Source organism: Elephas maximus, chromosome 13, assembly GCF_024166365.1.
Source record: "Elephas maximus indicus isolate mEleMax1 chromosome 13, mEleMax1 primary haplotype, whole genome shotgun sequence".
Taxonomy (NCBI): domain Eukaryota; kingdom Metazoa; phylum Chordata; class Mammalia; order Proboscidea; family Elephantidae; genus Elephas; species Elephas maximus.
In genome coordinates this window covers 79,485,795-79,510,598 of record NC_064831.1, presented here as the reverse complement: position 1 = coordinate 79,510,598, position 24,804 = coordinate 79,485,795, and the positions used below count along the sequence as shown (strand labels likewise).

Here is a 24,804-nt window from a genome sequence, read left to right as displayed (position 1 = left end):
TGGAGATTTGATTAAAAATGAGCAGATTCTCGTATAGACAGCCAGCACTCAGCGGAGGTGCTGTCGAATACTTAAGCCAGGAATTGTGAAAGTGACTGCACAATACATTATTTGGTTATTATTATTGTCTTTGTATATTTACTTTTTCAAGTATGCATTTCTTGAGCTAATAATAAAATTAATTTACATCTCTTGAGAAAAATTTTACTTAGAATTAAGTCCTTGAATCAATACAGTACATTGTACAAAAATTGGGCTGTAAGGTTCAACTCCACTGTTTGCTGGGCTTTTGCTGGGCACGAGAGTGTTAATTAATTCAATGAATACATTAAAAAAATTAACAAAAATGACTTTTTTTTTTTTTTTTTTTAAAGATGAGTAAGGCACTCTCTTCCTCCTGAAGGAGACAGATTTCTGCCCAGCTAATTAAGAAGGAGCAATAGTATGCTATGAGGACAAAAAGGAAAGAAAGAGACACTTAAACTGGAGTTTTAGGCAGAATCATCAGTCATACCATATTCCATTTCATTGTTGTTTTAATTTCCCAGAGGCTTTCTACATTCATCATATTTTATTTTGAGATGATTTAGGCAAATTATCATTAGTATCCCATTTGATAGATAAAGAAATGGTAAAAGGCAGGGTAAATAATAGGCTTACAGTCACATGGTTGGTTAATAAATGGATGGAAGCTTAGCCATGCATTTGCATCATCCATTTGCATCATCCATTAAGTACCTTGGCTCAGCCACTTACCCCTTCCACTCGATCACAGAGCCATTCAAAATTGACAAATATTCTCCATGTTATTTAAACAACCTGTTAGCTAACATCTTGATTCTTCCCTCCTTCCCTCTTTCCATTCCTTCCTTCTGTTTTTTCTTTTCTCCTTTTTCCCTCTCTCCTTCCCTCCCTTCCTTGTTTTCTATTTTTCTTTCCTTGTAATACCATAACATTAGTTTGTCATTGTTTGCCATCGATTTGATTCCAACTGATACAGACCCTGTATGGCAGAGTAGAACTGCCCCATAGGGTTTCCTAGGCTGAAATCTTTATTGGAGCAGGTCTTTTCTCGTGCAGAGTGGCTGGTGAGTTGAAAGTGCTGACCTTTTGGTTAGAGGCTGAGCACTTAACCATTGTGCCACCAGGGCTCCTTATAACATTAAAACCCATTAACTTCAAGTTGATTTCGACTCATAGAGACCCTATAGAACAGAGTAGAACTGCCCCATAGGGTTTCCAAGGAGCAGCTGGTGAATTTGAACTACTGACCTTTTGGTTAGCAGCTCAGCTCTTAACCACTGTGCCAGCAGGGCTCCCCTTATAACATTATTAGACAATAATTTTTTTGGAGCCTTGGTGGTGCAGTGGTTAGGAGCTATGGCTGTTAACTAAAAGGCTAGCAATTCAAATCTGCCAGCCACTCCTTGGAAACCCTATGGAGCAGTGCCACGCTGTCCTACAGGGTCACTGTGAGTCGGAATTGACCCAGTGGCAACTGCTTTGGTTTTGGTTTTTGCATGAGGAACCCATAGGACTTGCCAAAAAAAATTTGTGTCACTCCTTATTAGCATGGACTTTTAGAAATATATATATATAAAACAGAAAAATATATATATAAAAGAAATATATATATTTCTAAAAGTCCATGGTAATAAGGAGTGACATACACACACACACATATGCATACATACATATGTATGTGCATGTATGTATATATGTTGTTAGGCTGCTTTTAGGTGCTGTTGAGCCAGTTTCGACACATAGTAACCCCATGTGACAGAGTAAAACTGCCCCACGGAGTTTTCTAGGCTGTAATCTTTATAGGAGAAGATCACCAGGTTTTTCTCCCTTGGAGCCACTGGGTGGGTTTGAACTGTCAACCTTTCAGTTAGCAGTTGAATGCTTAAATTTCGTGCCTCTAGAGCTCATAAACGTATATATATATAAATACACACGTATATATATATATGTATGTGTGTATATGTTTGTATATATATATGTATATGTACATATATATACATATGGCTGCTAATCAAAAGGTCAACAGTTCAAATCTACCAGGCGCTCCTTGGAAACTCTATGGGGCAGTTCTATTCTGTCCTATAGGGTCACTATGAGTCCGAATCGACTCCATGACAATGGATTTGGTTTTTTTTTGTTTGTTTGTTTTATATGTATATATATATGGCTTTGAATCTCGAATCCATTCACACTAACAATATCCTTGAACTTTAATGTATATTCTTTATTAATCACGTGAGGCGTGGTGGGAGTAGGCTTGATGTATAAAATACATCCTTCATAGAATTATTCTGAGGATTAAAGTTGATCACTACGGGAAGTGCTTAGCATGACCACTAGCAATTTCTGAGAGGTAAGATGCAGTCGCTATGGTTGCTATATGGTCGCTATGAGTCGGAATTGACTCAATGGCAATGGCTTTTTTTTTTTTAAGCACTCAATAAATGGCAGCTGTTGCTGTCATGTTGTCATTCTCAACAAGCAACAATGAAGTTGAAATTTATAAAAATACATAAAATTGTCTTCATTTTAAAGAGATGGAAATGGAATCACAGAATATACAGCAATGGTTTGAGATCAGACCCGGGTATTCTATTAGTTGATGTAGGGTTGTTTCTAGCCAACTCCTGGCTAATTTCAACACCCTCTTTGCATATGAAAAGATTTTTAACAGGTTAAAAATTCACTTCTAGTGGGGAATGCACGAAAGATCTAGTTACCAATGTGTTTATGGAATCACAATCAGAATTTAATGGAATTTTATCCATAGGTGGGAAATTATTTAAAGATCCGGCTCTGACTGGGTAAGTGTCCTCAGAATTTGAACTGAGAATTCAGAAGTTAAACGCATTCGTAGGAAAAAGAAATAAGGCCCTGAGGGTAGGAAGACTTTACCTAGGGCTTTGGTCTCTTGGAGTCAACATCAGGAGTGTTCCTTCTAAGTGAAATTCTAGGATCTTTGCTCTTCTAGCAGTGAACCCAGTGGAGGCACCATTCACAGCACTGACACATCTTAAATTAGGCCTCCCACCCTGGCTGCTGACACGCTGGGTGTAGACTGATCTTGTAACTGGATATGAAGCCCTGTGCCAAATGGTTAAATTACAATTCAGTAAAAAACAATGACAGGATGAGGTCATGATAGGACAACATCCATGGGGAATGTGTGGTAATTTCTGGCATCTCTTAACCAGAGGAGTGGCTGCAGTTTATTTCTCAGAACTGGAAGATCTCTTACCTGTCCACCATCCCTGCCATCCATTTTTCCACATGACATTGTAGATTTTCCTGACTACTTCCTCCTAAATACAGCATAAACTTTCCCTTTTAAAGGATCCAATATCTGATGAGGGTTCTAACATCCCACTTCTACGTGTTAATTATGCTGCTGTTTAGGTAATATTTGGAAACTCACTGAGGGATAAGGACATAAAGTCCATTTGAATTTTCCCTTAACATTGTCAATTTTTCCTCCTTTCTAGCATCTTGGCACTTGGCTAGTATGCATGCTTTGTCTTTCCTTTAGCCCTCTCTCTTTTAATATACACACATTCTGCTTCCAAGATGGGCATTCTGCCCAAGAGCAGGATAAAGCTGGCATACCACCTACTAGGAAAGGAATAGTTGTTTCAGAGAGAAGCACTGAATCAAAGCTCTCAAAAGGGGGGCCTGACCACTCCCCCTATTCCCACCCCTCCATCTGGAAGAGAGGAGAAACAAAGAGGTTTGGAAATTGCCAAAGTTTAATTACTTGTATTAGAAGTGCAAAAAAAAAAAAAAAAAGTGAAAGCTTATCCTTTGGTGGAAGCAACCCAGAGGGCTCTGTGGACATTCCCAGCAGCCTGTTTGCCATTTGTTTTTTCTCTTTTCTTTCCTAGCCCCTGAGTAGCAAATTTCCACTTTTCCTTTCCAGGAAGAGGAAGAACAGATTGTCCCTCAGAGATTTCAAAAGGGTGTTCCAGATTGTGCCACTGGAGAAAGACTATTGAGGCATCCCCAAATACTTCTGCATTAAGATCCACATGCATTAAGATCACTTCGGGAGAGCACTTCTTTATATTCTTAGCTTACCAGGTCATCCATCAATCCATACAAATTGTATTAACATTGCACTGATCTCTAACTAGCCCATTGGGGTCCACCTCTGAAGGTATTAAAATAGGTGATCTTTTTTCCCTTATTTGAGTTGGAGGAGGGGGCAATAAAATCTCAACAAATGAGTTGTTAGTTGCCATCGAGTTGATTCCGTGTATGCAGAGTAGAACTGATCTTTCGGGTTTTTAAGGTTGTGACCTTTCGGAAGCAGATCACCAAGCGTGTGTGGGGTCGAACAGGGAACCTTTTGGCTAGTAGTCATGTAGTTAGCTGTTTGCACTGCCTGGGACTCTCAACAAACAAGAAACAAAATTGGGAAATTGGAATGTGAGATCGTAGGCGATTAGGTGATAGCTAAGATTCTTTTTTAAGATTCTTTTTAATCATCAGTCATCAAGTACCTGCCATGTATTGGTCCACATACTTTAATGTGTCTCATTATAATTATTTCTCATGGCAACCATGTGAAAAAAGGTAACATTCCTGATGAACAGATGCAAAGAAAGCTAAATATTCAGTGAGGTTAAGGGATTTGGCCAATGTCGCCTGGCTAATAACAAACAGGGCTGAAATTTCAATCCATGTCTTTGATCCCAAGGCCAGACAACACCATTTACTACGCAGTAAACTCTTGATTTTGCAGAGGCTGATCAAGCTTGTGGCTAGCCTAGGCTTTTTCACTTCTTATTGCAGATTTTCTATGTGTTTCGCCTTTTAACAATACTTGTGCACTTGGGTTGTTATCTGGCAACCCAAAGGAAGAGGAAGCAAATTTACTTTGCTATTTGTTGGTAGACTGGGTGGGTAGGTGCTTGAACCCAACAATTAAAATTATGTATAAATAATCAGTAACTTCCCATGATTGGTACGTTCTGCCATCCTTTAATATCGAGCAGTCAAAGCTGATGATAAAGAGAATACTTTTATTTCAAAGAACAAGCTGGAGGTTGAAGATATTTAACAGCAGTGCTTGAAAAAAGTAAAACTAACCTTTTTTTTTTTTTGCCTTTTAACAATACATGTTTTTTATACAGAGCAAAGTCTTTTTTTCATTACAAATAGGATGCTGTAGGATTTTGGGCTTGTTGGTGACCCTTTAAATAGCAAAAGAGAATCTCACATCTTTACGTTTTCTGTGAAATTAACATGCTTTCCTTTTTGATTTTCTTTTGATTTCTGTCTTGTTAATCTAGTTCTCTGTGAATATATCACACACACCTGCACAGCAGGTAAAAGTCATCCTTTGATACAATGCAGGCACTAAGCATCAACTTCTTCCAGAGGGAGGAAAATTGACATGGGGGATTCTGGTGTAACTGGGAATTGGAGGCCCATTTGGCTATCTATTTCAAGCCTTTTTTGTTTCCAAATCTTTGATGTACCTGGTCCTTCTTAACATCTCAGGGAATACAGAAATTGCCTTAAAGGTTAGGACATTGATTTTGCTCTTCCAATATTAGTTTCTAGGTGAAGCCAGGTTTTGATTTCGTGGAATGTTGCAGAAAGTCTGTATTGCACTGAACTGGACCCTGAAGTTGTGTGTGTGTGTATGTGTTGTAGGGTGAGGTTAAAGTAGGCAGCAGGGGTAGGGGAATAAAGAGCAAAGGGGCCTGGGTGATCAAATCTTCTAATTACTGAATTAATCAGTCAATATTCTGAGGGTTGAGGTCTGAAGTTTGATTACTGTGGTCTGCTTAAGAAAAAAGGCATGTTTGGGGGGAGTGTCAACATTCCTTCTAGTACCTCTTTAGAAACAAAGCTACATGGTAAATTTGACAATGACTCTAATAGACTGGGCTTTCTGTGTGAATTAGGTTGGATAAAGTATTCACTAAGGACAAAGAGATGACCAAAATTATCTTTATCTAGACTAGGCTTAGGGTAAGTATTATAAAGAGGCTGTTACTATTGTCTGCACAAACTAAACCAGTTGTCATCAAGTCAGTTCTGACATGTGGTGACCCATATGTGCAGAGTAAAACTGCTGCATGGGGTTTTTAAGGCTATGAGTTTTCAAAAGCAGATTGCCAGGCCTTTCCTCCAAGGCACTTCTGGGTGGGTTCAAACCATCAAACTTTCCATTAGTAGTTGAGCATTTAACTGTTTGTACCACCCCAGGGACTCCTTTTCGCATACTAAATGAAAAAAACCAAACCTGGTGCTGTTGGGTCGATTCCAACTCATAGAGCCCCTGTAGGACAGACTGAACTGCCCTATAGGGTTTCCAAGGAGAGGCTGGTGGATTTGAACTGCCGACCTTTCATTTAGTAGCCACAGCTCTTAATCACTGTGCCCCCAGGGCTCCTGTCACATACAAGGCAACTGATAATCGTTGAATGACTCATCTTTAAACAACACTTATCTGTTCTTGTCCCTGAATCCTGTTGAGAATAAAGGGAGAGTAAAATGTTGTTTGGAGACAAGTCTCAGACCAGCCCTGGACTCCTTCTGTCAAGATTCCCTTGACATTAGCATGTTTGCTCTTTGACTTCTGATGTCTCAAAGGGAATATCCTAGAGAGAGATAATTGCTATTGTGCAAATTTAGTATTTCCTAAACCGGGATAAGCAGAGTACAGGCAGTAAGTACATGGATACATGCCTAGGAGTTTACAAATGACTCTGTTGTTTGATTATTATGTCTACAAACTATAACAGAAGCTTGCACTGGATAAGCTGGAGGACCACATTATAACCAGTTACTACCATCCACTCTCAGTACCTGAATTTCTATTGGTGTTTATGATTGCTTTAACACCAAGCAATGACAGAACGGTGATGTAATTTATTTTTAATGCTGTGTTTTTAAAACCAAGGTCAATAGACCCCTGCTGGTCTGTGGATATTTTGGGGTCCAGGAGAGTTTTATCCCTTTATTCACTGGTGAAAAACACCAGAATGACTACCAGTCTTTGGTCCAAAGTTGCAATAATCTTCACTAAGCTAGGGTTGAAGACTTTCTTTGCGTTGGCTAGAGACAGGCCTGAGCCAGAACCAAAGCAGGCAGGGTCGGCATTCTCCCCTGCCTCCCTAATTCACTTCCCAATCTCAGAATTTCAAGCAGGGAATGCAAGAACAAGAACAGTGCCCAGACGCAGGCATATTTATTTCCCTCTTGCTAAGACTCCACTCCTAGAAATGTGGCCTAATCCATGTAGTCTTTCGACTGCTCACTGGACCTTGAGAAGTATAAAGAAGGTAGACCAAGCACTAAGATGGGCCTTGAACTATCTTCTCTAAGAAGCTGCTGTATATGACTGATGCTGACTCCAGGATTTACCTGCAGGGACCAAGCAGGTTGACAGTGGAAAATGAGAGAGCACTGTCTCATGGAAAAAGGGCAGCCTATTGGAATCTGGGCTCAAGCCAGATCTTATTTTCCAAGGGTAGCTGGGAATCTCATTATTTTTTTTTAATTGTGGTAAATGCATAAGTAAAAAAAACCCTGATATTTCACCAGTCTCTCCATGTACAAATCAGTGACATTAATTATGTTCATTGATTTGTTCAACCATCACCCTTATAGGTTTCCAAATTGTACCATCACCCTTAACAAAAGTTCATTTTTAATGCGAACTCTCCTAATTTTCAAACGTTGGCAGTGAATTCATATCTTTTTTAATACTCCGTGAGCTTCATAAAATCTGTGGATGACATCTGGCCTACCGCAGGACTTCCAATTGGTGACTTTTGCTTTGCTTGGGTTTACTTTGCTAGCGATTTGCTGATGAAAAATTACTTTGACAAATGCAAGCTGTCTATGTGGAAAATGACAGGAGGTACCCTTAGTTTAATTTTTAAACACTTTTTTTTTTATTTTCAAACATTTTCACCCCAAAATGTCTTGGTTGGCTCCTGTGAATATGTAATGTTACACTCCTTTTCTGTGTGCCTCCTGATCCAACTCACACACTCACACATTCTGGAAGGTGTTGTCATCTTTACATAGTTAAAGATTTATAAAGGTGGCCTTCCTCTTGCTGATTACTAGATCTTAGGCTGAGCGAAGCAGACAGAGATGGAAGGAGAATGCTTAATAGGAGAGCAGAATGGAGGAGGAGCGCAGAGCAGAAATCTCAGGCAGCAGAGGTTGCTGGGTTGCATAGGCCCAAAGTCACTGCTGTCAAGTGATGTTTCAGACCCTGAAGCTGTGCAGAAAAGCTGTGTGATCACCTGAGAAGCACCACCCTGGGCAGAGAGGTCTGGTACCTGGCCTGACACCTACTTTACTCATTGATTTATATGCAAGCATCTGTGGTAAGGAGCAAGGATACCTGTGGGGCAGGTGTGTGGCATTCTAGGAGTTGCATTGTGTTTACTTCTGCCACTGCTTAATACGATCGCAGTGGATTCAGGCTACAGAACTCAAAAGAAAAAACTGTGTTCTTATGCAAAACTTCTTGTTAAAACAAAAATCCATTTGTTCTAATAAATGACTTGATACAGTAAATGAGAAAACCAAACCAAATCCATGGCCATCAAGTCAATTTCAACTCATATAGCCAATGAGGGTCATGTGAGAATCACATGTCACTATGATAACCATGTGTCCAATGCGTGTTCTCCAAAAGACAGGCATGCAGAGGATTCATGAGAGACATGCTCTTACAAAAAAAACAAACCAACCAACCAAAACACAAGCTGGGAACCTCTTGGAGCCCATACAACTCACCTGGTTTTCCCGAAACACTTACTGAATGCCATCAATACGCTTGAGTTCTGTGTTCTGTTTAACAAATCCTATCTCAATTTTTATTTTGATTATACCCATTTTACAGATAAGGAGGCCAAGTCTCAATGAGCATGTCACTGTCACTTGCACAAGTTCAAGAGTGAATAAGTGGTAGAACTATAAATCAAAAAAGACCAGGCCTGACCCCTTCGATGGCATACCAACCCTTCAATGTCCCTTTGGGACACAAAAAAATAATCTTTTAGGAACTTAGTAATTACACTACTTGATTTACTAACTAGGTGATCTCTCCTTTCTGTAGTATAGTCAGTACAACTGAAGACAATCATTGTATCTCTTTTGCCAGGATAGAACTGTGGTTGCCATGAGAGTGGCCTTAACCAGGGCTAGCATGCTGGGTTAAAGCTATGCAAAGACAAGTCCAACACCACTGTCCAGAAAGAGCAAAACTCAGTCAACCCACTGGTTCTTTGGTCCATATGCTACTGAACAAGATTTTAATATTAAGCAAAATTGAATGATTTAAGCAAAATTAAAATATTTAGCATATAGCAGACCAGTCTGTTATGTCTACCTTGGGCCCTTAAGTTATAAAGAGAAACCTTCTTGAATGGGAAGGAGGCTTGTACCTGGGTGAAAGCTAAGGAAATCAGGCTGCTGCTGACCACTGTTTCACCCAGGAAGGAAGGAATAAGCCAATGATATTTCCTACACCAACTAGATAACGCAGTCCTACTAAACTTCTGCCCCTCAGAGCAGACCTTTTCCTCCTGCTACAAGTCAGTATTCAAAATGGGAAACACCTGAATCTAGTTCTTAAACCATTTCCAGCAAATGTGTCAAGAGAAAACTAGAGGAACATCTCTGATTTGGACTTTGAATAAAAATAAAGCCCCAATTCACACTCTTTGTAGACATTCCAAGATAGGCCAAAGAGAGGCCAAATTCCAAAGTCAGCTCTTACACCACTTCCCCTAAACACATTTTTATTTCTTCCCTCCATTTCCTCCTTTCTCTTACTTTCTGTCTTTTATCAGGTATTTGTAGAGATTATGATATAAAATAGACATTATTCTGTGCTCTTGGCCAGTGATTCTCAAAGTGTGGTTCTGAGACCAGCAGCATCAGCATCACCAGGCCTCACCCCAGACCTGCTGAGTCAGGAACTCTGGGGTGGGGCCTGCCCATCTGTGTTTTAGCAAGGCCTCCATGGGCTGGTTTTACCTGCTCAGGTTTGAGAACAGCTGCTACCCTAGACTGCAAAATTCAGTGGAACTCGCGTCTGCTCTTGGTAGCTTGCAGTTTGGTAATGGAGACCACACGAGACTTTGGTATGTGATAAATTATATGACATAGGCATGCACAGGGTGTGTGAGAGAGTGGGAAGGAACAACAGAAATGAAATCAATGTTTCAGAAGAATTCTGTAATGCTTTAAATTAATTTGCTGCTTAGTGTCCAAAGATTGTTATCTATGCATTTGCATATTTACTGTGTGTGGTCGCTCCTGTACAGTACACACCACAGCCATTGGCTCTCTGTAACACCAAATCAAGAGAAAATTCTAACACTCCTTTATAGGATTTTTCAATATAAACTAGTTGCTATCGAGTTGATTCTGACTCATGGTGATGCTATGTATTGCAGAGTAGAACTGCACACCACAGGGTTTTCAAGGCTGTGACCTTTCAGGAGATTGCCAGGCCTTTCTTCCAAGGTAGCTCTGAGTAGGTTCATTTGAGCTGCAGTCTTTTGGTTATTACCCCAGCGCTTAACCCTTTTCACCACCCAGGAATTCCGTGTTACCCATAAAACCAAACCTGTTGCCCTCGAGTCCATTCCAACTCATAGTGACACTATAGGACAGAGTAGAATGCCCCATAGGGTTTCCAAGGAGCAGCCGGTGGATTCAAACTGCTGACCTTTTGATTTGCAGCTGTAGCTCTTAACCAGGGCTGTGTTACCATATACAAACCCAAAACCAAACCCATTGCCATCAAGTTGATTCTGACTCATAGCGACCGTATAGGGCAAAACCTCCCCATAGGGTTTCCAAAGAGCGCCTAGTGGATTCGAATGGCTGACCTTTTGGTTAGCAGCCTGAGTTCTTAACCACTCCTGTTAACCATATACACCAAACCAAACCCACTGCCTTCAAGTTGATTCCAACTCATAGCGATCCTATAGGATGGAGTAGAACTGCCCCATACGGTTTCCAAGGAGCTCCTGGCGGATTCGAACTGCTGACCTCTTGGTTACCATATAAAAAAATAGAGGGCTTAAAAACATTTCTTTAATATTTTTATGCATTTGTAAGCCATTCAGTTTTTCTAGGGTGTACAATTTGAACCCAAGCCAATCATAATCAAAAGAAAGAGGGGAAGGAACATTTTCCAATATAGGGAGTAAAGAGTTAATGTCAGATCCTGCAAGATACTGGTACAATTTGCAACAGGATGTGAAAATCTTAGCTGATTTGTTGCAGTCTTTTCTGCCAAGGTGATGCCATGCCCCCCCTCCATCTAATCAGAAAGCCCATTTATGTTTCTGTGGAATTTTTATTATCATTACATTATTTTTAAGCCATGATATTCAGCAGGCAACAGAGACCAGAGAAGTGGTTCTTATCAAGAGAGCAAATCCATTGGTGCCATTGGTAAGATACTGTGAAAACAGCAGCTACATGGAAAAGGCTCAGAGGTGGGAGTTTACAGTAAACTCACCCTGAATCAACAGAAAGACTCCACTGCCAAGAAAGTTAATTTGATCTTGTGCTGCATTCTGAAGCAGCTGGTATTTAAAATGAGGAGCAGACTGGTGGTGCTCTCCTCCGCGGGGGTCAGAACACACCTGGAGTGCTGTGTTCTGTTGTGAGCCCTGCTCTTTAAAAGGATGTAGCAAATAAACCAAAAATTCAAAATCCAATCAGACTCTAGCTGCTCTGTCTACTGGGGGGAGGGGAAGAGAGAATAATCACCGCCAGCTGGGAATAAACTCCCCACCCTGCTTTTACCTCTTGTAAAGATGAGGGGGGAGAAGGAAGGGTAAGACCCCTAAGAGATTGCATCTCTGCGCAGCAACAGAAGGCAACATCTGCATGAGGCTTTAAATATGCAAAAGGAAGCCTCCAGAACTGAGTATGAGGGAAGGAGCTGAAGTGTTCTTTGATCAGATTTCCTGCATCTCTCCCTTGGAGGTCTTCTGATCTTAAAGGGCACCCTCTCACTCTACTCCTTTCAAAAACAAAAGCAACAACAACAAACCAGCTGCCATGAAGTTGATTTTGACTCATGAGGACCCCATGTGTGTCGTGCTAGAATTGTGCTCCATAGGGTTTTCAGTGGCTAATTTTTCAGAAGTAGATGGTCAGGCCTTTCTTCCAAGGCACCTCTGGGTGGACTCGAACCTCCAACCTTTTGGCTAGCAGCAGAATGTGTTAACTGTTTGTACCATCCAGGGATTCTCTCTACCCCTTTACTTAGCTTTATTTTTCTTCCTAATACTCACAACGTTTTTGACAACATGTACTGTATCTATTTTCCTGCTTGTTTTCTCTACCGGGCAGAGACTTGCCTATTCTGTTCATTGCTATATTTCCTCCTAGAGCAATTTTCAGCATATAGCAAGTTCCCAGTATTTATGGGGTAGGGGGGAAGGGGAAAGAGTGAAGGCGAAAATAGGCAGAATGTTTTTTCTCCTCTTGAAAGAGGAGAGAGGTGAGAAAAGAGAGAGGACAGCCAGTGATGAGGTAGACAGCACAAAAAACTGTGAGTTGCTCTCTCTGACAATCAAGGCGATGTGATGTGTACCACATTTAGGCTGTTGTCAGGAGGAAGATCAAGGAACAATCTCAATATGAACAGCCAAGCACAAGAACTAAGTGAAAGTAGGAATCAGAACTGAAAGTGACTATTAGATTAGAAACCATCCAAAAATTGCAGAATGGTGAAGACAATATACATTCCATAGACTTTGAGGCCATCCTCTCTGGCTCTAACAGGGCAGTAGGATGGTGGTTGACATCTGGACATCTGGTGCTAGTGGGAAGACACTGACTGGTGTGTTCAGAAGACTCATAGTCACACTGTTGGATGAGTAGCAGAAGGAACTGGGGATGTTTTAGCCCAGAGGAGGAAGAGTAACTGTTAAGTACTTACAAGTTTTCATGTGTAGGAGAGATTAGAATTGTTTTCTGTGTTTACAAGGGCTATAATTACAAATAATAGGAGAGAAAATTACCAGGAGCCGGACTTATATTACAGGAAGTAAGTACTTTGTGAGAGAACACAGAAGAAGGCATGGATTTCTCAGGAGGAGTGAGTTTCCTACCAAGAGGTGTGAACAGATATTGGTTAGACCCTTGATACTCAAAGCATGGTCCTCAAACCAGCAGCATCTGCATCACCTGGAGTTTGTAGAGTTGAATTGTGCCCTCCCAAAGGATATGTTAAAGCCTTAACTCCCAGTTGCCTGCGACTCTGACCTTATTTGGAAATAAGGTCTTTGCAGATGTAACTAGCTAAGTTAACATGAGGTCATACTGTAGTAATCCAATATGACTGACATCTTTATAAAAGTGGAAATGAGACATGAAGAGAGGAGATGGCTCTGTGAAGAGGGAGGCAGAGAGTGAAATGATGCAGCTATAAGCCAGAAAACACAAAGGATTGCCAGGAACCACCAGAAACTGGAAAGAGGCGAGAAAAGATCTTCCCTCAGAGCCTTCACAGAGAGTGTGGCACTGCCAACACTTTGGTTACAGACTTCTGGCCTCCAGAACTGAGGCAATACATTTCTGCTGTTTTAAGTCACCTTGTCTGGGGCAGCCTGAGGAAACTACTAGAGAGCTTGTTGGAAACACAGAGCCTCGGCCCTGCCCTGGCCCAACTGAATTAGGATGTATATCATAATAAGGTCCCTGGGTGATTCATATGCATATTAAAGTATGAGAAGCCCTGAGTGAGATGACCAAAACGCTGCGGATGTTATTAGAGGTGATTCAAATAATGATGGGTGGGATGGGTCAAGTCCCTTCTATCTCCTGGGACAGGGGGATAGGGGATTGTGTGCTTGCTGTTGTAAATACAGTGTGATAAGGGAAGGATCTCATCTTACTGAAACATGATTTTAATCAAAATAAAAAATTTAAGACAGAAAAATGTACACCCCAGAACTAGTTACCTGACTTCAAATAGAAGATTCCATTTTAACCTTAATTAAGCATCTATTGTGCTCTGCCAGGTACTAGGAATAAAAAAAACAAAAGAACAACATATGCATTGCACTCCATGTGTTCGATTGTGTTACCTTCTCCCTCTAGTAGTTGAAATCATCTGCTGACCCTGGGGTCCTCCCTTTATTTCTAGAAAAGCTTACTTTCTGCCTCATTATCATTTCCCTCAGCCCTACTCCTTTCTTAATTCTTGGTGATGTTACTATCCACATAGATGATGCCTCCAATATCCTGGGTCCCTCTACCTTGTTCTAATTTCTTTCTCCATAGCCCTTAGCTCCTTCAAACATTTTTTAAATGTGATTCTCTTATTTATCATGTATATTGTCTAACTTTTTTTTTTTTTTTTACTAGAATATATGTTTTCCTAGCACTAGGATTTTTGTTGTGTACACCTTCATGTGGCCTGCTGATAAAAGAATTCCCTAGGGGAGGGGGGCTTACTTTGTAGTGTTTGCTGCTTTCTATGATGTAAACACTTCTAACATGGCCAATTTCACACTACTATTGTGATGACTTTGAGTATGCATTGGGAAAAGATGCACAATGTTTCTGGTGAGCTGGTCTGAGTAAGCCCCAAAACACCACAGCTCCTTAGCACTTAGAACAGTACTTGAACCTAGTAGGTGCTCAATAAATATTTTCTGATTTAATTAATGAAGGGATTGAGTGGAGGAATAGATGTGATATCCTCTACTAAGGATATGAAAAAAATATTCTGTGGACAAAGAGGAGAGGCAATTGATCATACCTTCAAATGCTTATCGGAGATTTCTTTCTGATAATGATAGCGCAGCTGGGCCTGAGGTTGACCTGGCGGTGAAAGCAGTTTATAGAAAATGAGTGAGATCGTTCTAGGATGAGAAAAAAGTGGAGCCATGAGAGTTCATGGCACAGCAATTTGGATAAAATAATTAGGCTATCAAGAGTAGAGGTTTCAAGAGAGGTTAGGGCTAGAATGTCAAGTGTCTTGAATGATATATTAAGCAGCATGCTAAAAGTGATTGGGAGTCACTAAATAAATCTATATGTGAGGATTACATTAGCAGATTTGCCTTCTAGAAAGATCTATCTGTCCGGAATGTAGAAGATTGACTCTAGGGTTGGAGGTAGGGTGGAAAGCTAAGGGCATTAAAAATAGGACTATTAAACCAGTCTAGAAAAGACTTGATGAGGGACAATTATAAGACCAAATCAGCAGGAACAAAAATATGTGAGCACATTTGAGAGATATTTTGGAATAGATTCAACATAAGTTGTGTTGAAAAGGAAGTGGGGTGTGAAGAAAGAAGGTAAGATGATAGTGGATTTGTGGCTTTAACTAAAATAGGCAACACAAAGTCAAGGATAGACACAGAGGAAATACAAAGAGTACAACTTGTTATATGTTGAAAATGAGAAGCCCACTTGCCATCCAGGTGGAAAAGACAGAGTTGTGATGCAGAATGGTAAAGGCAATAAACATTCCATGGACTTTGAAGCCATTCTGTCTGGATCTAACAGGGCAGTGACTCTGGTTGACATCTGGACCGCTGGAGCTGGTGAGAAGATATTGACTACTGCGTTAAGAAGACTCAAAGCCACTCAAAGCTACAATGTCAGAAACGTGTGTTTAGTGTAAAAGAGAGAGGTTAAAGCAAAGATAAAGGTTTAAAAGCCAAAGATCTGTAGATAGAAGTTATGGGGGCAGATGGAGACTCAAGGGTGCAACATCTGTTAGCTGAAAGATTAATTAATAAGGGTGATAATTTTGGGGATATACATATATTTAAATGAGAGTTTAGTAAAGGAAATGATGTAAACATGAAAGAGAGAATATACTTTCAGGGAAGTGGAAGGTAACCCACAGAAGAGTTTTGGGAGGTGGGGACCAGGATATTAAGCTGATTGGACTATGAAATACTATGGTACAGTAAGATGAAGATGGAAAACTGTTGTTGGATTGGATGGGTGGTCACTGTGAGATAATTTTCTGTGGAGATTGAGACTGAACAAATTATAGAGGACTGAATGAGAAATGAGAGATGAGAAAGGAGTGAGCAAGTAGAAGATACTGTCTCAAAAAGTGCCTGAGCAGTGGTTAAATCCAGATGTCTCATTTTCTTACTGATTTTAATTGCTGTTGACCCAGAAAAAGTTATATCCTATGTCAACATGGAAAGCCTGGTAGTGTAGTGGTTAAGCGCTACCGCTGCTGACCAAAAGTTCTGCAGTTGGAATCTGCCAGGCACTCCTTGGAAACTCTATGGGGCAGTTTTACTCTGTCCTATAGGGTCGCTATGAGTTGGAATTGACTCGATGACAATGGGTTTGGTTTGGTTTTTGGTATGTCAGCATAATGTCAAATCATTTAATATTTCTTCAGATTCATGTATTTAGAAATACTGTCATACTTGGTTTTATGTAGATACAATATTCATTTGATTAATGATTTTTTACTCTCCACTCTTAAATTTGTCACTATCTAGACATTTATATTATCTGTCCATCTCTAACCCAATTCTCTGCACCTCTTTGTAAACTACACTTCAATAAATTTGACTTAGGCAGCATGGGTGGCATAAATGGTTAAGGGCTTGACTACTAGCCAGAAGGTTGGTGGTTCAAACCCTCTAGAGGCACCTTGGAAGAAAAACCTAAGGATCTGCGTCCTAAAGGTCATAGCCTTGAAAATTCTATGGAACACGGTTCCACTCTGACTCATGAAATTGCCATGAGTTGGAATCAACTTGAAGGCAAAAAACAACAAAAAGAACAACAAGGTTGTTTTAAAAAGAAGAAAAGGAAGGAAAGAAATCTGAAAGGCTAGTCATGTATCTGTAGCTGATGGTAAGGATTGTGAAAAGGGACCTTTGATACTTGGCCTGTCTCCTCTGTGTCTTCTGTCACTGTGAAAAATTGCTGTCTGGTAGGAAAGACTGTGTTGTAATATTTTACTATTAATAAACATTTTAATCACCTTTCCAATTTAAGCTTTGCCTCCTTTGATCTTCACTCTCTGCTCAAATTTTGAATCTCTCTCAGTCCCTTCACAACCTTTGCAAGCCACCTTTGGCTTGCCCTGACCTTTGATCTGTGATTATGAATAGCATTCCAGGAGGGGTCCTGCTCTTACACAATTTATTGCCCCTTTGACGAGAATTTGTGTTGGTGTTATTTGACAGAATTGATGTTTCCTGAAATCTGACAGCGGTTTGGATTTCAGAGTCGATACCAACAATAATATTCCTGTGACCTTTCCGAGCCACTGTTCTCTTTTGCTTTAAGAACTAGACATACAAGATTTGTGAAAACTGCCCAAACTGGCTTTGACAGCGGAAGAAATGACGCCTTAGAATAAAGTCAGAAGGATTTAAATTAAAAATATAAAACTCTTTGGTAGAGTTGAGGCTGAGAACTTCCATGAAATTCTCCCCATCTACGAATTAGTTGTATATAAATTGAAACCCTGAAATTTAAGATAAGCTCCGACAATTGGGCTGCAAGCCAAACAAAAAACCAAACCAGACCTGTTGTCATCGAGTTGATTATGGCTCGTAGCGACCCTATAGGTCAGAGTAGAACTGCCCCACAGAGTTTCCAAGCAGTGCTGGGGGATTCGAACTGCTGACCTTTTGGTTAGCAGGTGTAGCACTTAACCACTATGCCAGCATGGTTTTGGGAGCTACAAGCAGTGTTGTTAAATTTTAGTTTATTTGATTAGAATGTAGTATTATCAAAGTCATGATTAGGTGGAACCATATGAAATTACTGTTTTCATAGATCCAAAGTTATTAAGAACGTCAATTTTATACGGTTGAACTTAATACATACACGGGAGAACTTTGGTAGGAAACTGTTGGTTTGCTATTAAAAACAAAACATATTACTCCCATTGGATCAATGTTCATACAACATTGCTGTAGTTGTTAGCTGCCTTTGAGCCACCTCTAACTCACGGAGACTCCATGTACAATAGAACAAACCATTGCCCAGTCCTGTGCCATCTTCACAACCTTTGGTGTGTTTGAACCCACTGTTGCAGCTACTGTGTATTTTGAGTACTTTCGAACCTAGGGGCTCATCTTTCAGCAATATATTGGACAATGATCTGTTGTAATCCATAGGGTTTTTAGTGGCTGATTTTCAGATGTATATTGCCAGGTCTTTCTTTTTAGTCTGTCTTAGTCTGGAAGCTCCTTTGAAACCTCTCCACCATGGGTGAAATTCCGGTAGCATAGCTTCGAGCATCATAGCAACATGCAAGCCATCATAGTATGACAAACTAAAAGTTGGATGTTGGCATACAACATTCATGGAACTAATATTTATTGAGAACCTACTATGGTCAGGTATTAATATTTATTTAATCATAATGTTTCTGTGAGGTAGCCTTATTCTTCCCATTCTGCAGGTGTAGTTCAAAGAGAGGAAATGATGGAATAAGTTTTCAAACTTAGTTGTTTTGGGAGCTAAAGTCCTTGACTTTCTACTACATTATGCATCTACCTAAGATTTACCATCAATCATACATAGTTCTTGGAAACTGAAGTCTTAATGGAATATTCAATAGAAAGAGCAAATTATGGACAATAAATGGAATTACTCTTTGATTCCAGTCTGTACAGGATGTTATGTTTGATGCCAGAGAATAGAATTTAAATAAACAAACAGGAAGGAAAAAACTTATTTTGCCTTGTCTTGCCATTAGCTGTGATTTTGGGTAAGAACTACAAACTTTTTTGTGCTATGGTTTTCTCATTTGCAAAGTGCTAGGATTGTGCTAAGGTGATTTAAAAGACCTGTTCCCACTCTGGATATGGATCATTAAAGTTATGATCACACAGGCGTATCTATAAAGGCAGTAAAGCAAATGGAGCTAGAACATATTCCCCCGGGTTTGGTCCCAGGACCACCCTCATCAGATTTGCTTGAGGCTTTTATTAAAAATGAGATTTCTGGGCTCTAGCCCTTGACGTACTGAATGAGAATCCTTAGGGATAGAGCCAAAGGATCTGCATGTTAACTGTCTCTGCCAAAAGCCTGGAATTTAGTAAGTGCTGCATAAATGAATATTAGTACTGTAATGTGAGTACCGGGGCAATGGTGGTTCAGTGGTAGAATTCTCACCTTCTGTGCAGGAGCCTGGTTTCCATTCCTGCCCAGTGCAGCCACCACCTGTCTGTCAATGGAGACTTGTGTGTGGTTATGATGCTGAACAGGTTTCAGTAGAGCTTCCAGGCTAACATGGCCTAGGAAGAAAGACCTGGTGATCTACTTCCGAAAATCAGCCGATGAAAACCCTATGGATCATATTAGTTTGCTCTGTAGCAGATCACGGGGATGGTGTAGCACCAGGTAGGGTTTTGTTCTCTTGTGCATGGAGTCACCATGAGTCAGGGGCCGACAGCTGCTAACAACAATAATATGAATACTTGTCACCTAAAATTTGAGAACCACTGAGCCAGAGAGAAGAAAAAGAGGACATGCCATCAGCTAAATCTGCATTGTTCTCAGCATCTTGGTGAGTGGCGATATTCAGACTCCCATTCATCAGTCCATTAGAAAATGAAGAAGTGGCTCATATCCTGACTTCAAACACTTCCAGTGTTCCAGCCCTTGTTTGGCAAGTGGGAAAAGAGCTCTGAGGAAGGAAGAAGCCAGTCCAAGGCTTCCAAGAGCAGTGGTAGAACTAAAATTAGGAACCCTTCATCAGTTGATTCTCCAACTGTCTGTTGCCAAATCTGTTAAAACAAGTCAGTACCCAAACTAGAGGTTGGCAGAAAGCAGGCAAGATTTTCTATCTCAAATTCAGATTTTTTAAGACCTCAGTTGTATGACTCCTTTGAGAGAGTTTAAAAAATGGTGAGAGACAGAGTGCATCTATAGGGAAATAAATGTCTCCCGAATTCAGAACTCTTGGGGAGTTGTGGTTACTGTCAGATTCTCATGTTCTCTAATCCTGATATTTCTGCAAATGGACAAGTGAAATGTGATGCCAAGTCAGTCCTCAATGGATTGTGTTGGCTGTCTTGAGCTAGGAATTCAGTTTGTAGGGCAATTGGGCAAGTTGATACAACTGTGAGGCTCACTACAGTTGTACTCTGGCATCTATTTGGTTTTTACGCCAAGCACATACCCTCTTGCTCTGCATATGGTTCTGGGAATGTGCTGATGAGCAAGGCAGCCAGGGTTCCTGCCCACATGGAGTCTACAGTCTGCTGGAGAAAGCACACAGTAAACAAACATCAAGCTACAAAGGATCAGGTTCAAATTAAAATCAGTGCAGTGACTTAATGGGAGCTGAGTTTCTCTTTGGGGTATGATAATTTTGGAAATAGTGAATGGTGATGGTTGCACAACATTGTGAATGTAATTAATGCCAATGACTCATGCACTTAAAAATGGTTAAAATGGCAAATTTTATGTTATATATATATAGATATGGGAAACCCTGGTGGTGTAGTGGTTAAGAGTTACAGCTGTTAACCAAAAGGCTGGCAGTTGAAATCCACTAGTCGCTCTCCTTAGAAACCGTATGGGGCAGTTCTACTCTGTCGTAGAGGGTCACTATGAGTCAAAGTCAACTCAATGGCAATGGATTTGGTTTTTTGGTTTTATATAGATATTTTTTTATAGATATTAACATAAAATTGTTAATTGAAAAAAAAATCAAGTACAATGAAGGAAAACATTAATTGCTGTGAAGTAAACTAACAGGGGATTGCTGAGATTGTATGAATGAAGCTGAGACCCAAAAAATGAGCCAGAGTTACCCAAATAAAGAACGTAAGGGAAGTGGATTCTAGGTAAAAGGATCAGCGTGCACCAACACTTAAGGCTAGAGAAACGTGACCTCATGGAGAAACAGGACAGAGGCTGGGGCGGCTCAATCACGCTGGGCAAGGCAGGTAGCGAGACCCAGTGTGCAGACTGGTGAAGAGTTTGGAGTTTTCTCCAAGAGCCCTTATTTTGTTCTCTTCATATCAGACCCTCTTGGCATCCTGATGCCTGCTTGAGGCCATGCTATATCAGGTACTTCCCTGTTTTTGCTGGATCTCTAACCCTTTTCCTCAGGCTACAAGTCCTGCTTCTATTTTATAATTGTTCCTCCCCACAGAACTGAGAGCAAATATAGGCAGCAAGTGTCATTAGAGATTATTTACATCCTAAAAGATTGAACATGATGACTTTCAGTGTCAGAAAATTTTGTGGGCCCTTCTGTAGCGAGTGCCTACATGTGTCCGTGGCCAGGGAAGCCGTGATCTTGTTCACACATCTTTATTCATTAATTTATTCATTCAAAAGCTAATAGATGTTGTTGTTGGTTGCCATTGTGTCAACTCCAATTCGTGGCTACCTCATGTACAACAGAACCAAATGTTGCCTGGTCCTGTGCCATCTTCACGATTGTTGGTGTGTTTGAGTCCATTGTTGTGTCACTTGCCTCAGTTCACCTCATTGAGGGTTTCTGTCATTTCCATTGGCCCTCCACTCTACCAAACATGATATATATTGAGCCCCTACTATGAGCAAGGAACTGTGCTAGTCCTGTTGTTGTTGTTAGGTGCTGTTGTGTCGGCTCCGACTTGTAGCAACCCTATGTACAACAGAATGAAACACTGCCTGGTCCTGAGCCATCCTCACAATTGTTGCCGTGCTTGAGCCCATCATTGCAGCCACTGCATCAATCCATCTCATTGAAGGTCTTCCTCTTTTTTGCTTACATTCTGCTTTACCAAACATGATGTCCTTCTCCAGGGACTGGTCCCTCCTGATAACATGTCAAAAGTTAGTGAGACAAAGTCTCACCATCCTCACTTTTAAGGAGCATTCTGGCTGTACTTCTTCCAAGACAGATTTGTTGGTTCTATGGCAGTCCATGGTATATTCAGTATTCTTAGCCAACACTGTGATTCAAAAGCATCAGTTCTTCAGTCTTCCTTATTGTCCAGCTTTTGCATGCATATGAGGTAATTGAAAATACCATGGCTTGGGTCTAGCGCACCTTAGTCCTCAAAGTGACATCTTTGTTTTTCAACACTTTAAAGATGCCTTTTGCAGCAGATTTGCCCATGTTAGTCCTAAGAGATATTTATTGTCAAGTATAGTGTCAAAGGCATAATAGGTACTCAATATATCTTTTTTAATAGACATGACATCTACCTTTACCAAGCCTATAATATCTAGTTTACAGATGCCAAAATTAATTGCATTGTGTGTCTGGCCTAATATCAAAGGTCACCACGTGCTGGAGGCACTCCTCAAGATCTCCTAACTCCCGACTCCCAGTTCTTTCCTCTCTCCGTGTCTTTCTCTCTCTCTTAATAGCCTAAAACAAAATGAAAAGTTCAGTGGAAAATGATGACGTTCAGATTTCATTAGCTTTTCATATCACTGTTCCTTGGGGAGAAAAATCACATTTTTGGATGACCTTTTTAGTTAATCCACAGCTGAGAGAAAATCACCCTCAGAGTCTTTTTTATTTATATGTAATTAGATTCTGCTGATCAGCAGGGTCTTATGGGGTGGGTTGCACTCTGAGTGTGGACAGAGGCAAAGTATGGATCTCATCCTCTGGACCTCTGATTCCCTGAGTCTTGAATACAGTGGCCAAGAGAGGAATTTGAAGAGTAAGTGGCAGCACAGGCTGTGATAGCACTAAAACACAGGTGCAGTGCCGGAGGGGAGAAGCCTCTCCACTGTTGGGGCATCATGGAGGGCTTCGCAGAGCTGAACACATTTGGACTGAGCCTTAAATAGTATATGACCAGGTGTCTTGGTTTCCTAGGGCTTCCATAGGAAAATACCACAAAATGAGTGATTTATAAGAACAGAAGTTTATTTCTTCACAGTTCTGGAGGCTGGGAGTCCAAGATCAGGGTGTTGGCCGTGTTGGTGTCTTTTGAGGCTTTGAAGGAGTATCTGGTCCGTGCCTCTCTCTTAGCTCCTGGTAGCTCTAGGTGTTCCTTGGCTTGCAGCTGCAGCATCACATAGCATCTTTCTTCTGTCTCCCTGTCTCTGTGTATCTTCCGTTTTATAAAGACACCAGTCATACAGGATTAAAGCCCACACTACTCCAGGAAGACCTCATGTTAACCTGGTAACATCATCAAAGGTCCTATTTCCAAACAAGGGTACATTCAGTTAGAAGGGTTAGGGCATATCTTTTGCGGGAGAGCACAATTCAACTTGTAGCACTAGGCTTTTGACAAACGGAGAGAGAAAGCTATTTCAGGTGACAGAGCATATGCAAAGGAACCGAGATGTACAGTTCAGGTAGAGAAAAAGGGCAAACTCTCGATTCCTGCAAGGGCCTGCTCTTGGATGTTCCTGTACAAAGTTAAATCACATTTCTTCTATCAGAACCCAGTCTTTCTTGATCAAGGGCTTTCCAAACTTACCAGTATTAGCCACATAAATATTCTTCCAGACAAGCTGGGTCATGACTGACTTCAGAGTGCTTTTATTAAAACAGTGTGGTCTCCAGTGTATCACTTATTTGTGAGTTTCCCAGATGGAAAGGGTACACCAAATTGGTGGTGTCAGGTACAAGTTCCCATAAATAGAAGATGAAAAGAAAGATCTATGAGGTCACATCCAGTCGGCCTCTTGAGGATTGGGACAAGAAGACTCCGGAATGTATTTATTTTCTAGCACTCTGTCCAGATCAGACTTAACATGTTTACGGTTATATAGCACCTTTCCTCAAAGGAAATGACTTCACTTGTGTAACGGCGAAAGGTCACTGGAAATTTGAGTTACACAGAGATGCAATAAACTTCCCCCTGTCAGGAAGTTTGCTCTGAGACTTGACGAGTGCTCCTTGGGGGATTTCATCCCATCACTCCCACTTACCCGGGTGCCTGTGGATGGTTCTCTAAGCAATTCCACACTTGCCTCCACGCTTGCCTCCTTCATTTGCCTCTGAGTCACCTCCTCCCAGACAGCTCCCACAGCTTTCCCTGTGACCTTAATTATCACCTTGTCAACTATACATATTTAGTGTTTTTAATCTGTCCCCAGAAATCAATCCATCCTCCACATGCGTCACTTGTGTTTAACCCTTTCATCAACTTCCTTTCTTGCTCTGGTGCATTTCCCACTTTCTGACTCAGAAATAAGCTATGCTCTCATTACAGCCTAGGAAAAAAGGACTTTGCAACCTGCCAGCTGTGTGGCTTTTCCACCTCTGGATATGAACTTTGAAATGATATTAGCTCTTTTTTCGCTACCACACTGCATGACTGGTCTAAATCTGACTTGCTGCCTTTTCATGATGACTTTTCACACTTGCTCTGTGCTTCAAAGGGAGTGGTCTGCGCTTTCCCTCAAGTTAAATCTCTCCTTATTATTTTCTGCTCTCGTTGCTTTTGCTGCTGAGTTCCTCTGCATCCCTCTTCTTTCTTTCTTGGCATTTGCAACCCTTTCAATTTGGAAACACCTTAGTGTGAGGTCTTCTTAGCATGTCAGTTATGAATATAGATGATAACATGACCAAAGGGAACAACTGTGCTTGCAGATGTCGTTTGGTTATGGGGCTCTGCTTTTACATCTTTTTATATTGTTGTAATATGTCAATCAATGATGGCCTCACTGCTGGTAGAATTCAGAGAAGTCAACTGGGATAGTGGAATGAATGCAGGGTGTGGATTCAACAGACCCAAGTTCAAATCCTTACTCGGCCATTACCAGTCCAAGACTTTTGTATTTGTTTCCTAGAGCTGCCATAATAAATTTACCGTAAGCTGGGTGACTTATTCCCTCATAGCTGGAAATTTA

The 24,804-nt window shown here is 40.8% G+C and overlaps 1 protein-coding gene across 9 annotated transcripts in view; it reads left to right on the top strand.

Moving 5' to 3' along the window:
* Positions 1-24,804, top strand: part of AGBL1 (AGBL carboxypeptidase 1) — a 1,130,253-nt gene that overhangs the window by 612,158 nt on the left and 493,291 nt on the right. The window lies entirely within an intron of this gene.